The following is a 12,951-nucleotide window of genomic DNA, read 5'->3' as shown; positions in this document are numbered from 1 at the left end:
TTAAAGTGCTTGTGGTTGCCTGTGATGCTGATGAAGCACTCTGAAATAGTTCGTTTTAGTTATACTTTTTTAGAGTTTCTGGCCTCAGGCCCAAGTGTTTTCTAATAAGAAAATAATCAAGAATTTAAGCCGATGTGAAGCAATAGAATAAAATCTTTCACCCTGGTGATCTTAGTGGGGCCACAACGCAGTGGCTGTAAATTGGCACAGGTCCATGAAGCCTCACCCAACTTTGCTGCAGTGTAACAATGAGCTGAATGATGCTTTCAGTTTGTTAACTGACTGGCGTAGATCGTGTATCCATCCAGGGAACATGATGTGCAGAAGTCGCAGCTTGGCTCTGGATGAATACCAGAGCCCTGTGAATCATTGCTGAATCCCACGTACCCATGAGCCAAGTGGGCTTGGGAAAAGCCAGGTCAGTTTTGCTTAGTCCAGGTTTCCAAGGTGTTTTTGGAATGTGGAAGTTTCTGTCCTTTTTGGACTCCACAACCCTAAAGCCAGTGCTAAATTGGGTATCTCCCTGCTCTTGATCAGCACTTTCAGCAGTTGTGTGCCGAATATATGAGCCAGACAGTACTATCAGAAGGGTTTCTCAAACACATTCACTTTTATTAATAATTTAAAAAAAAAGTGCTAGAGAAGTTACAGACCCCTTTCCTAGACTCCTCACTCCCCGCTCCAATTCTGACCTCATTCTTCCTGTGAGTCTTTCCTTGGAGAGTGTCCTAGGCTTGGCGGGTTCTCTTCTCTTTTTTCTTCCTCCAGGTTGGTCTTCTGGCGTGTAGTCTGGATGCTCTCTTTTGTCAGTCAGATTTCCTTCTTGAATTTAGCTCTCTTTTGCTGATTTTTTTGCCAAACTTTTACACAGCTGAATTTCAGCCATCAGATGGACCCATCCCAACAAATCACTGTCCTCAGAATTGGCCCAGTTTCTGAGTTACTCAAGGTGGCCTTGATAGGTCTTGTGTTGATAAGCCACTATTAGGTGTCCCCCTCTCTTCTGTTCCCCCATGGTGGAATAGAAAAGATTGTTATTATTGAGGTCAAGCAATTGCCACAGAAAATGGCGTTCACAATGCAAGCGGGCATGTGCGATTTTGTGCACTCTACCACATGCTCTTTTTAATGGCAAATAAGTAGCAGATACGTATGCATTCATGTGCCGAAAAGCAGAGCCTCATTCTTTTAGACTTAGGCACCTTTTCAAATCATATGAGCTTATGTGTAGATAATATTGAAGTGGAACAGCTAACTCATAGTCCCAGGCATAGCACAGAGCTATCCTCACTGAATGAAGTTTTCCACAACACAAAAAAAATACTTTATTTCCAGGAAAATGTAAAAAGGTATGCGTAAACGATGTCCCCTTTTAGTAAAATTTTATCACTTCAGGCAAAATATACTAGTTCAGGTTGATCCATGCATATGAAGAATTAAAACTACCTTGTTCTTAAAAATAAATGAAAAAAGGACACTTTGGAATATGATGCATTAGCTGTTAACTTATTAATTTATTATGTGATCTTGCTCTGAGTAGCAAAAGTCTTACAGGCACTGGTGATTGTAACACAGTACTTTAGCTGATAATGAACAAAATGTAGTCTTACAGTATTACACACTTCACTCAGGAATAGCAAAGCTCTAGTGTAATATTCATTCTATCACCTTCCATAATAGGTAAAGATGTGTTTTGGCACAAGATGCCTCTAGTCACTAAATACCTGGCCCTCAGCCCAGAGAAGTAAAAATTCTGGCCAAACATACACTGTTGTCTGTGGCCGAGTCATGAGGATAATTGCTTGAAACTGCTTCTGCCTGTGCTCAAGCAGCTTGGAGCTACAAGTCAAAACTTGATCATATCTAGGGACCCCAACCACTGGGCCATTGGCAGAATCATTGACAATATTCCCATTTGCCTCGCTAGGCTTTGAATCTTGTCTTGGGTTACCATGGTAAAGTCTCACAGCGTATCTTGTTGTATGAGTAAGGGGAGAGTATGCCAGGGGTTGATACTGAGGCACATGGTTGCTCAGTATCATCATCAAACTGGACAGCGTGTGCACCCTCAGCAAACCTGCGATGGCACTCAAGTAAAGGGAGTGACTGACATGACCCCTCAGTCCAGCAACCTCAGAAAAGTTGGCTGTACCAGCAAAGCCCCCATGAGGATGAGTAAAGAAAAATTGTGTATCTAGAGGAATAACCCCCTGCTTTGCTGTAGATTGGGAAGTGACTGGCTCAATGAGAGATCGTGACGGTGGATGAACACGAGCCACCACTGCACTCTGATTGCAAACAGAGCAAACTTCATACTGAAATATACATCATGAGGATCTTGGTCAGCAGATCAAGGGAAGATACTGTCCTCTTCTACCGGGACAGTAGTGCAGAAATGGAACAGGTTATCCAGGGAGGTTGTGAAGTCTGTCCTGGGGGTTTTCAATGCTGTGTTAGGCAAAGCTATGGCTGACCTCATTTACTTGGTGATACTCCTGCTGTGGGTGGCAGGTCGGGCCACAGATTTCAGAGGTCTCTTCCAACCAACATTTCTATGATTCTGTGATTTTAACTGATACCTATAATTATATATTACAAAGCACTGGATAATAAGACCAAACTAAAAATATATATTAAAAAAAGAAATGATCAGACCAAATACACAGCAGTACAGAGTTAAATAAAACTAACACTGGAAATTCAATCATGCTGCAAACAAATCTACCCTCTGGCTGCTGATGGGAAATCTTGAGAAATACAGACAAAAGGAGACAAAACGCAAGGCAGAGGGAGATAAATTTACATGAAACAAGAGGAAGGATTCCAATAAGTCAAAGTTAATTAAGTACATCAATATCATTGCAGCAAACATTTCTCTCATGAAGGTCCCTGTGCTAGCTTGAACAGCAGCTCTGGAAGCGTAAGGTAGAATACCTCCATGACTTTTCATGCCTTTGTGTATAAAACTCGTGTGTTAATTTGGCATTCAATAGATTTGTCTTCACATAAATCTTACTCCCTTTGAGGCCTAATTTCTCAACCTCAACTCTGCCTGAAATAGGCAGGAAACTGCACCGATGGCAAAGATGCCTGTAAGGTGATAAGTGGTAAGATAATGGAGGCAAAAAGCAATGGTTTCTTGCTGAAGACAGCCTGGTATGGCAATCTTCATGCACTTTAAGTCACTTAGGTGAACAGGAGCCCCTTTGTCCTGGCACACCATGCTTGGGGATTGGTCTACAGAGTGAAAAGGTGCATGGATAACATGTTCAAAAATGCCCCATAGCCAGATCCTGAAAGAATCTGAGTGAAAATGCAAAAGATGCAAATAAAAATGCAAAATGAAAATGCAAATTATTGCCTAGTCAGGTTTCCAAAAGCAGCTAAGGGGATTAAGCCCCATTTCCCAGTTCTAAACTACACCAATATATTATTTAAGATCGAAACATCATTTTCAAAAATGTGCTGGAATGGAGGCCTAGCTCCATGAAAGAGCATAGACTTCGGAGAACCCAGGCACTTCCTACCCAGCTGAAGTCAGAGACCTAGCTTAAAGCTGTGGAGATTTAATTTTATGGCAAACCATGCCAGCGAAAGAACAGGAGTGTGAGAAGTGGTCCAGAACCTCGTGGCTCCGGGGCATGATGGGCCCTAGAGCAGGGATCCGTGCCGGTGCCTCTGCGGGAGAGGCTGTGGTCAGCCAGTGGGAGTATTTCTTATGCTCTGATGCTCTGCATTTACTTGGAAAGTTCGTGAGTTATACAGGATTAAGGGTTTGCATTGCACCATTTAATCAGATGTAGACTACGTGAAAGGGGTGCCTATTCGGCTCTTAACAGCGTCACGTATTGCAGAAGCAAATACGCTAGTATGCTGTACTGGGTGGTGCTAACACTACAGGGATTTCTTTGTAGAGTAGGAGAAATTACAGTTCCTTTAGTCCTGCTGATAAATCTTCCCATGTCTTAGCTGAATGACCTGACTGCTGGGGTCAAGCAGAAGGGGTGTAGCACCTTCTTATCTCCCTGCTTTGTGTTAGGCACTGTCTGGCAACGTGCACTCACAAAACCCAGTGCTGTGCTGCCAGACACGGGGGAATAGCTTAGATTATAAATTCTGACAAAATTCAGCCATGAATTCAGTGCCTGGCTTCTCAGCACTGTCAAGAATTAAGCAATTCTGGGTGTGACCGGCAATAGACAGTTTGGTATCTGGGGAATTTTACTGGGAGAGCATCTGAAATTTTAGGCAATTCCAGAATTGGGGAGCTGCTGAGGAAGGGGAGTGGGAGGCTGAGGGTCTAAATTTTGCACAACTGTGTTGTAAATAATAGGACACAGAGGTATTCTTGTGAATTTGCCTCTTCAGAGACTTGAAAACTCCCGAGGAGCTTGTTAGTTCTTCAGTTAGAAAATATTGTCAGATATCTCCTGCCAAAAGACCATGAATCTGTCCCAAGGAGGGGCCAGGGAGTGGGAGGCATGGCTAGGAACAGTGAGGGGACAAGGCGGTGGTGGGGCTCTGCAATGCTGCAGGACCCCGTGCAAGAAGGAGGGCAAGAGCCAACTGGAAGCAAGATGGGGGCAGGAGAGGAAGATTAAGGGGACCCTTCCTCTGAGCTGAACCCAGCAATGCAGCTCCTTGGAGAGAGGGCAGAGAGAGCAGACCACTACCCGGCATTTTAGCAACTGATTCAGCAGCTGGGTTGACTTCAGCAGTTAGTTTTTCGGAGGGCTGAACACCCCCCTCACAAGCTTGTCTTCCTCATGATTGTCCTAGATATGAAGAAGGCACAGCTGAGAGTCCGACTCTACCAGTTTGTGTTCTTTGTAGGTTCTGAACTTTTTTTAAAGCCCATTTTGTAAATGCTGAATGATTTGAGCACATGTGTTTATATCTTCTTTTTTTTTCCCTAAAAGAACGATTCCAAAAATCAGTTAAAAAAGACAAAAACAATTGAAAAAAATCAGCTTTTTCTGGCAGATTTTCTTTGTGCTGAACAATTGTGCACAAATGATAATCTCTTGCTATAAAGTGAATAAGCATTCCAGCCAGCATTATACACAGAGTATTTTCCCCAATTAAACTTATATATTTTCCTTGTCAACTTGCTGTACCTGATTCTGTTATTTTTTAAAAAGGAAGTTTCAATAAAGTCCATTTGTTCACCACAAATCATTTAAAACTGCCAGCCTTAAATAGGTGGTAACTGAGAAATATCACCAAAACAAATTACATCACCTCCTCTGAGTTGCTAACTGAGCTTTGAAATTCTTCCTTTCTCCAAGTGGGGTTCAAGGAAAGTGCATGCCAGTCCACATTCATTGTGAAGCAAACTGTGTGTTGGATATTCCCCCTCGATCCTGTATGGTTACCATTTGTGAGCAGATCTGCATGGAACGAAAAGTTCAGCCTGTTCTAGATCCTTCAGCAATGTTCCTCTGGAGGGAGCAGTGGCTTGGTGAACCAGTATAGAAAAGACAAGTAGACTGGGAAATCTCTCTAATCTTGCAGAAGCTAAGCATAACGGATAGTACCAGCTTCTCCAATTGACTCTCAACCTAAAGTTCTCAGAAAGTCTGTCTCTATCAATGGACTAAATTGGAGTTGCAATGCCGGGGAGACAAAGATGGACTTCACCAGTCATGGGTAGAAGATGCCCTATAGCTAGCTCATGTCATCTGTTCCTTAGAATGAGAAAAATGTGTAGATATACAAATTTAAAGAGAACGTCTGGTGCTTTATGACAAGCAGGGATGGTCAGAGCTGTTACAGCAGTTACTTTTCTGAGCCTCACAGTAGGAGAAATTCTGTCCCTAGCTGATCACCAAATTAATGGGACAATATTTTACATGCTATACTTACCTGCGTGTAATTTGGTATCGGATATCCACTGAAATGTGTTTGTATGAAAATAATCTCAGCATAATATAATGCTCCATGTGAATAAATATCATCTGGCTGGAACATTAGGCTATATGCGTAAAGTTATAATCTGTTACATACAAGGAGAATATATCACTTTTACTTTACCTTCTTGAATGTAAAATTCCTTACTATTTTTTATTTACACTATTACTCCTGAAGAACAGTTACAATGAAATAATTAATAGAAAATTATGTTCATAATAACATAACACCTGTTCGTCAATTAATATAACAAAAAGCAGTCAAAAATAATTAACTGAAAGAGAAAGAAAAAACAATTCTATAAAATAAGCAAATGATGAAACATCAGGTACAGCATAATAGAATTAAATAATAGCTATTACACAGCAATTTGAGTTGACGGTCTGGTTTTTAGGCTACTTCTACGTCTCAGTGGTGCTCATTCTCTCTGAATGCTAAGTCCTGCTTGTCTCAAGCAGCGTGGCAGCTCTTTCCATTAATTTTCAGTTTTATGATTACACAAAAATTTTAGGAAGTGGGTTAGAACAGTGAAACTTAAAACTAAGTGTAAAAAGCTGCAGAATGATCTTACAATCTGCAAGCAGAGAGAATGTCAAAGCAAAGTAACCCACGTTTACCACCGATGTTAAAAAATGGGATCACCAAATATGACTTGGCAAAGAAGTTGAAAAGGTGTTGTTGATCATTTTCTGAAAGCATAAGCAATTGTGAAAAAAAATAGACTTCAAAAAGCATATAAGAATGGATGGCAAAAGAACTGAAATTGTTGAGTCATTTTGCAAGTCTATAAAAGATAGGGATTTTGGATTCAAAGCATGGTTCTAACATTCTGTCCCTGGAAAAGACATAGAAGTTGAAGAGGTACTGAGAAAGGTGACAAAGACAGGCAGGCATATACACTGTTTTCCAACCTGGGAGAATTGAAATAGGCAGCTAAGCTGAAATCTTCAGCTTAGAAAAGAGATGATGGGGGTGGTTTCCATAGAAGTCTCTAAAAATCCTGAATTCTAGGGAGAAATTGAGTAGGGCAAAGTATTCACTGCTTTTGTAGTGCAATAACTTATTCACTAACTTGGTGTTTAGGACTTAATTGGCTTCTCTTTGAAAGCATCACAGTACTTAATTGTATGAGAAAAAAAGAGAAAAATTAGTGCAATTAGTTAAAATGGTTTAGAGTTGCAGCTCTTCTCAATATCTGAGAAAAAGGGTTCCAGGTAAGTAAGTTGCCACTAAAAACTATATGTAAAGCATATTAGCAAAAAATAAAAGATTAGGTGTGAAAGAGGTGTGAAAGACCTTCTAGGAGCTTGGAGGATTCATGCTAGAACCAGGTGTAGGACAGCTACAGAAGATCAAGTGAGTCTTGAAATTGATAGCTTCAGATCTACTGGAGTGCATACACATAGTGAAAAACATTTGTTACCAGAGGACACCCTCTGTCTGGCTGCGGAAAAGTGGGAAACCAGCATCAAAGCAAGTGGTGGTGATTCAGCTGATGTAACTGAACAGTCACATGTAAAAAGAACAGAATTTGCTGGAGAAAAAAGCCTGAAAAGTTGAGATCAACAGTGGTGACAACACCCAGGTACAATAGCCTTACAAATCTGAGTAAAATCCTCCTTGTTATCTTACTTAAGAGATCAGATTGTGTTTCTATTTGAGGAGCAAGCTGATTTGTAGAAAGACAGAGGTGCTGCAGAAGATACTCCGCAGATGTGACCAAGTCACAGAAGTTGAGAAAAACTTTTACATTTTGTTGTCAGCTTCTGAGGGGTACTCACTTTCTACTGAAACATTTGATGTTTTATTGTACAAAGTTGAAAACCCCATGCAAATGTTTTAAATATGGATTTTAATTTCACTGATAAAATTTGTTGTCCCAGGTTGTTTGATATCAGTAGGAATTTCCTTGTTAAGAAAAGATAAGCATTAAATAAGCACTGTGCACATCTAAATATCCGTGTCCACTTACTTTTTTTGGAGTGCACTTTTCACTTTTTTGGAGTGCTCTGAAGTCCCTTATCTCCCGACTGCCTGAGGGTTCCTTTGCTTCCTTCTCTGGAACTGACCTTTCAAGGTCCTCCATCAAGATCCTTCCCTCTGCCAGTGTTTACAGCCCTCTGTCATCTCATCGGCCAAGTAGGATGTCCTTCACTGAAGTGTTCCCCGGAAGGATGTCTCTACCAGATGCATTCCTTATGCTGCGCAGCAAACAGGAAAGCTCTCGTGTATATATGGAAACAAGCCTACAGGCCACAGCGTTAGGCGGGGGGACATAAATTCCACCAATGTGCCTTTTTGGGTTAGATACCCGACTGATGCACGTTGATGGTAAAAGGACTCACTGTAGCAAGATGTTCAACCATATCTGGATGGTGTCAGGTAGCACGCTACCTGGCTGCCTGTCCACTTGCTCTTGCAAGCCTGTCCTGTGACAGGGGGAAAAAAGGCTGAAGAACTGAGAAACAAAGCGGTCCCACAAAGGTCCAACAGCGCAGCTAAGAGTTTATGCGCTCTGAGATGCTGTAGCAGCTTTACTAACAGCACTGGAGCAGAAGCGATCCCACCTAATGTGCCAGTAGGGCTAACAGACCGGGCTCACTGCTGTGCCCCGTGGCTTCCACTTCGGAGCTCACACTTATCTGTCTGGGCGCAAAGGCAAAGTAAATTACCATGTAGATATACCCTAAATCTGCTCAGAGAAGCATCACACTACCTTACACAAGACAGATAATAGGATTAAAGGTAGCATTAGTTCTGCTTTAATGCAGTTACTGCCCTCTGGCAGAGCACACGTTGGCAGGAACCTTTGCAGCTCCACCATGTAGCTGTGAAGCTGAAATTGCAGACACTGTGCATGCCCAGGTACCTGCGTTGCTCCTTAGGATCAGTTGCAGCCTTCACCCTCGCAGTGGAGCATTGCTGGAATAGCCTGGGGTGCGTGGGGAGTGCAGGCAGGGAATGTCCCCGCATTGGCAGCCCTCTGCAGACGTGCCAGCGCTGGTTTGGCCCATGCCTAGTGGCTTTTTAAAGGTGGCAGCTTCAAAGTTATCTAACATGGTTTTGTTTCTGCTCTGTTCACAGCTGGAGGTATAGCTGGGTATTTGTAACTGTCTATGGCACATTAACATCTCACCCAGAACGTAAACGCTTAATTGCTTTGCTGGCAGATTTCCCTCCATTTGGCATCCGTCCTGCTGTATCACTCTGGGATGAATGACATAAAAGATATGTTTATTATATGGGACTGGGAGAGGGCGAGGGGGAAACCAATGACATTAAAGATAGTGGGTTTGATTCTGTTATCTTTGATGCGGAAGGACTTTTTATCCCAATTGACTTATTTTTTCCTAAAATAATTTAATATAATTTGGGAGGACAGGGGTTATAGTCCTATTGTAAACCATGAAAACTCCATTCAAGTCAATCCCAGCTTGCTCTGCATCTAAATGAGCTCTTCTGCCTGGAATTCAGGACAGAAGTTGTTTGCCTAAACACATGAACGTTGTGTTATTTATCCAAGAAGATTTTGTTTTAATAAATACAAGATCTGAATTCAGAACGGACCACTCCTATGCTCACTGGCACATGTCAGAGTCAAAATTTTATTTCTTTTCGGACTGGAAACTCTTCTGGCTTGTGTGTGTACGCATGTGTGTTTTTTTAAATCGGAGAATAATGATAGCGCATAATCTTTTCTGATTTGGGCTATTACCAAGTCAAATCTCAATTTCCATCAGGTTCTTTTAGTGTCTGCATCAGGAAGAATCATTAAAAAAAGTCTTAATCTCCTCCTATCTGGGTTTAAAAAATGTTAACTTTCATCTATTTTAACTGGTCTTTTTAGCTATTAGCAGCCCTTGTTTGACAAGCCTGACTTACCAGTCAAATTGCAGTTGCTTTGGAGGGGAGACTGCCCTGAGTTTACAGATGTTTCCAAGAGAAGCCCATGAGACTGGCTACTGTTGTTTTTTCTCTTTAGTTGTCTCCTTTCTTTTGTCGATACTCCTGTTGACAAGCACAGGGACCTGGAACTGGGGTGGACCCCTGGGCTGTCACGTCCAGGCCACTGCGGCACCATGTCATACAAACACTGTGAGATAAACGTGTCATGTATCACAGGTGAGGGGTGAAATCTACAGGAGGAATGCGAAGCTTCAGAAAAGGTTTGAAACAGCACGTTTGACCGGCAGCTGGCCTGGTTCTGACTTGTCCTGGCATAAATCAGTAATAATTTCATGGAGTCAGGTGGAGTTACTCCAGTATGACACCAGTTTAAGAGAGAAGAGTAAATTTTGAAAGGAGAGTTTGCTTCCTTCTTTCTCCGCAGACTTACATGTTTTAACCATTAAGGATGATGACACAAGAGAGAAAACTCCCTCCATCACGATCGGCGAGCACTCCAAATTGAAACAAACCACTCAGAGCCAGATATCATGAAATAAGACAGCCGCGAGTTCAGCAGGACACTTCCCTCGCGCTCCCACAACCTGCCTCTGGCCAAGGCACTCTCTGCGCTCAGCCACTCTCGTCAGCTTTCGCGGTTATTCGAGTCAGCTGCTTTTTCGCTGTTCTCCCAGCGTGTGAGGCGTCCCTCCCGGGAACACGCAAACTCCCTAAACAAGTGCTGCATGGGGAGTCTGGTGGGCAGGAGGGGAGCACCCCTGCTGCTCCCGGTACCCTCCGGAGAATACCCCAAGGCGATGGATATGACATCTAGCGACTGCCGTCCACGTGTGTTCTCATCTTTGCTGATTACTGTGATGTCTGTGTATAAATAGTAGCGCTCTCTTTTTATATCCTTCTCCTGCCTGATTCACTCGATGATGCAGCATCAGTGATGTTTGACTCGCTGCCATGGTGATTGCAAAATGAGGGTTTCATAAACATTGGATTGTGACATCTGAGTGAATCAGACGGGAGGAGGAAGATGGGCAAGCCCTGCGCGAGAGCTGCACCTGAGCCAGCCTTGGCCCCTGTCCCCAGACGAAGGAAATGAGCACAGGGATGATGTGACATTCATAAGGAGCAAGAAAAGAGCAAACCCATCGGGAATAATAGGAGAGCTAATAGGAGGAAACTTCTGTATCAGGAGTGTGAGTCAAAGATAGGGTTGGGAGGTCTGCTAATAAACACTGAGAAAACACTCTAAACATGACTTTTACTTTCTGTTGTGGAGAAAAATGAAATGGAAGCTGCAGCAGGACCGGGAGCCAGATTAAGCATAAGTAAAAGCTTATTTCAGGTCACAGACAGGGGGAACCAGAGAAGTCAAAAAGGAAAGAAGAATGTGAAAGGCTGACCTCCAGGCTGAAAGCATTTTTTTTTGCAGTCTTGTGAACGTGGTTCGGCTCTGAGTCCGATTACACCAATTTTTAGCCATTTGGTTGCCATGGGAAAATCTGCAACTGTGTCCGAATGGTATGGGGGTGTGCATGGGGGGGTTCAGAGTGTGACCCACAAAACATGGTGCAGCCAGTAGAAAGACCGGGCTGGCTATAGGAAGACTGAGGACAAGGACAAGGATTCAATTCCTCCTTCTTGCTGGATTTGGAGCACTCTGAATAGCTCGTGCCTCTCTCTAGCTGTACACCCCAGCCCATGGCTTTTCGTTCAAAACTTCATATGGAGAGGTGGGGAGGCCTCACTTTTAACAAAAGATGAAAAAATGTGTGGTGACAGTGTGCTGACATTCAGCGGTCGGGGTATTCAGCCATGACGTGGGAGACCTTTCTTCAGCGAGGACACGCCGAGTGCCGTTCCCCACCTCCTGGCAAGGCTGAGCTGGAGAGGGGCAGCCTTATCCTCCCAGTCCGCTGCACTTCTGTGCACAACTTTGCTGGGTATGAGACAACCATTCCCAGAGTCTTTCCACATTTCAAGGATATTTGTATATTTCACATGAAGCAGCCTTTGAATAAAAATACAGAGCAGACCTCAAAGCAGGGATACCCCATTTTTAGGGGAGGAATGTCCTAAATCACTAGCATAGACTAAATTACTCTTCATTTTCTTTCTGGCTGGGTAAATCAATTTTTTTTAATACAGTTGACAGATTCCCAAGGAAGACTCACATCTGCCAGACCTGCCCCAGAAGAGTTTGAATCCAGTGGTTGGGGCTCTGTGGCAAAGTGGGGGACACTGACTCATCTCCTTTTAGGCAAAGGAGAGAAGTGACTTGGAGGAGGAACGCTCTGGCTTCTGAGCTATGCCATGAGAGCAGAGCTCACTTGCTGCGACATTTTCAAAGAAACTCATACATATGGGATGTAAGTACCTGGGATGTTTCTTGCCCTAGGACACAGATGGAGAGAAGAATGTTCAGAACAGAGATGAGTGAAAAAATAGTGCAAGTTGCACAGATTTAGAGTTCAGAGGGCTCCTGTTCATTTTGTAATGAGCATGTAGAGTCACGGTCAGACTTAGCACAAGCCTCCAGACTGAATTTTGCTCTTGTTAAAACATTATACTAAAAAAATAGTCTAAAGCAGTCTCTGCACCATTGTTGGTGGCCTTTAAGAATTTGTGATAGCTGGGGAAGGAAACAGAAGGCTGGGAAAAGGCATCTGCTTTATTGAAAAGGAACTTAAAAACAAAAAGAAAAAGCAAGAGGGAACTTATCAGTCTAACTTCATTTCTTGGAGAAAGCATTTCACAACTAGTCAAACAAGCTGAAAACCCTTGAAAAAGCTGAAAAACTGATAAATATCAGAGATGAATGTACAAACGCTCAAAGAGATGACTGTTAGTGAGCATATCTTTGTCAATAAAGTTTCATGTCAAAACAGTCACATTTTTATGTGATATGAAATAGACTTTGTGAACAGGGGAAAAACAGTAAGTGTCATAAAAGCAGTAAGACAGATTTGAAATTGTTTCAAATGCTACTTTCATTAGTTACTAAGAGGATATGATTTTTATGGCACTTGTATGAGACACAGAACTGTTTGAAAAATGCCCTCACAGAGATGTTATCAATGGTTCACTTTTAAAAAAAGCTGATATTGAATATTCAGCAGGTTTTTCCCCTAGGTCTGATTC

The sequence above is a fragment of the Gavia stellata genome, chromosome 3, assembly GCF_030936135.1.
Source record: "Gavia stellata isolate bGavSte3 chromosome 3, bGavSte3.hap2, whole genome shotgun sequence".
NCBI classification, from domain to species: Eukaryota; Metazoa; Chordata; class Aves; order Gaviiformes; family Gaviidae; genus Gavia; species Gavia stellata.
This window is presented reverse-complemented; position numbering follows the sequence as displayed.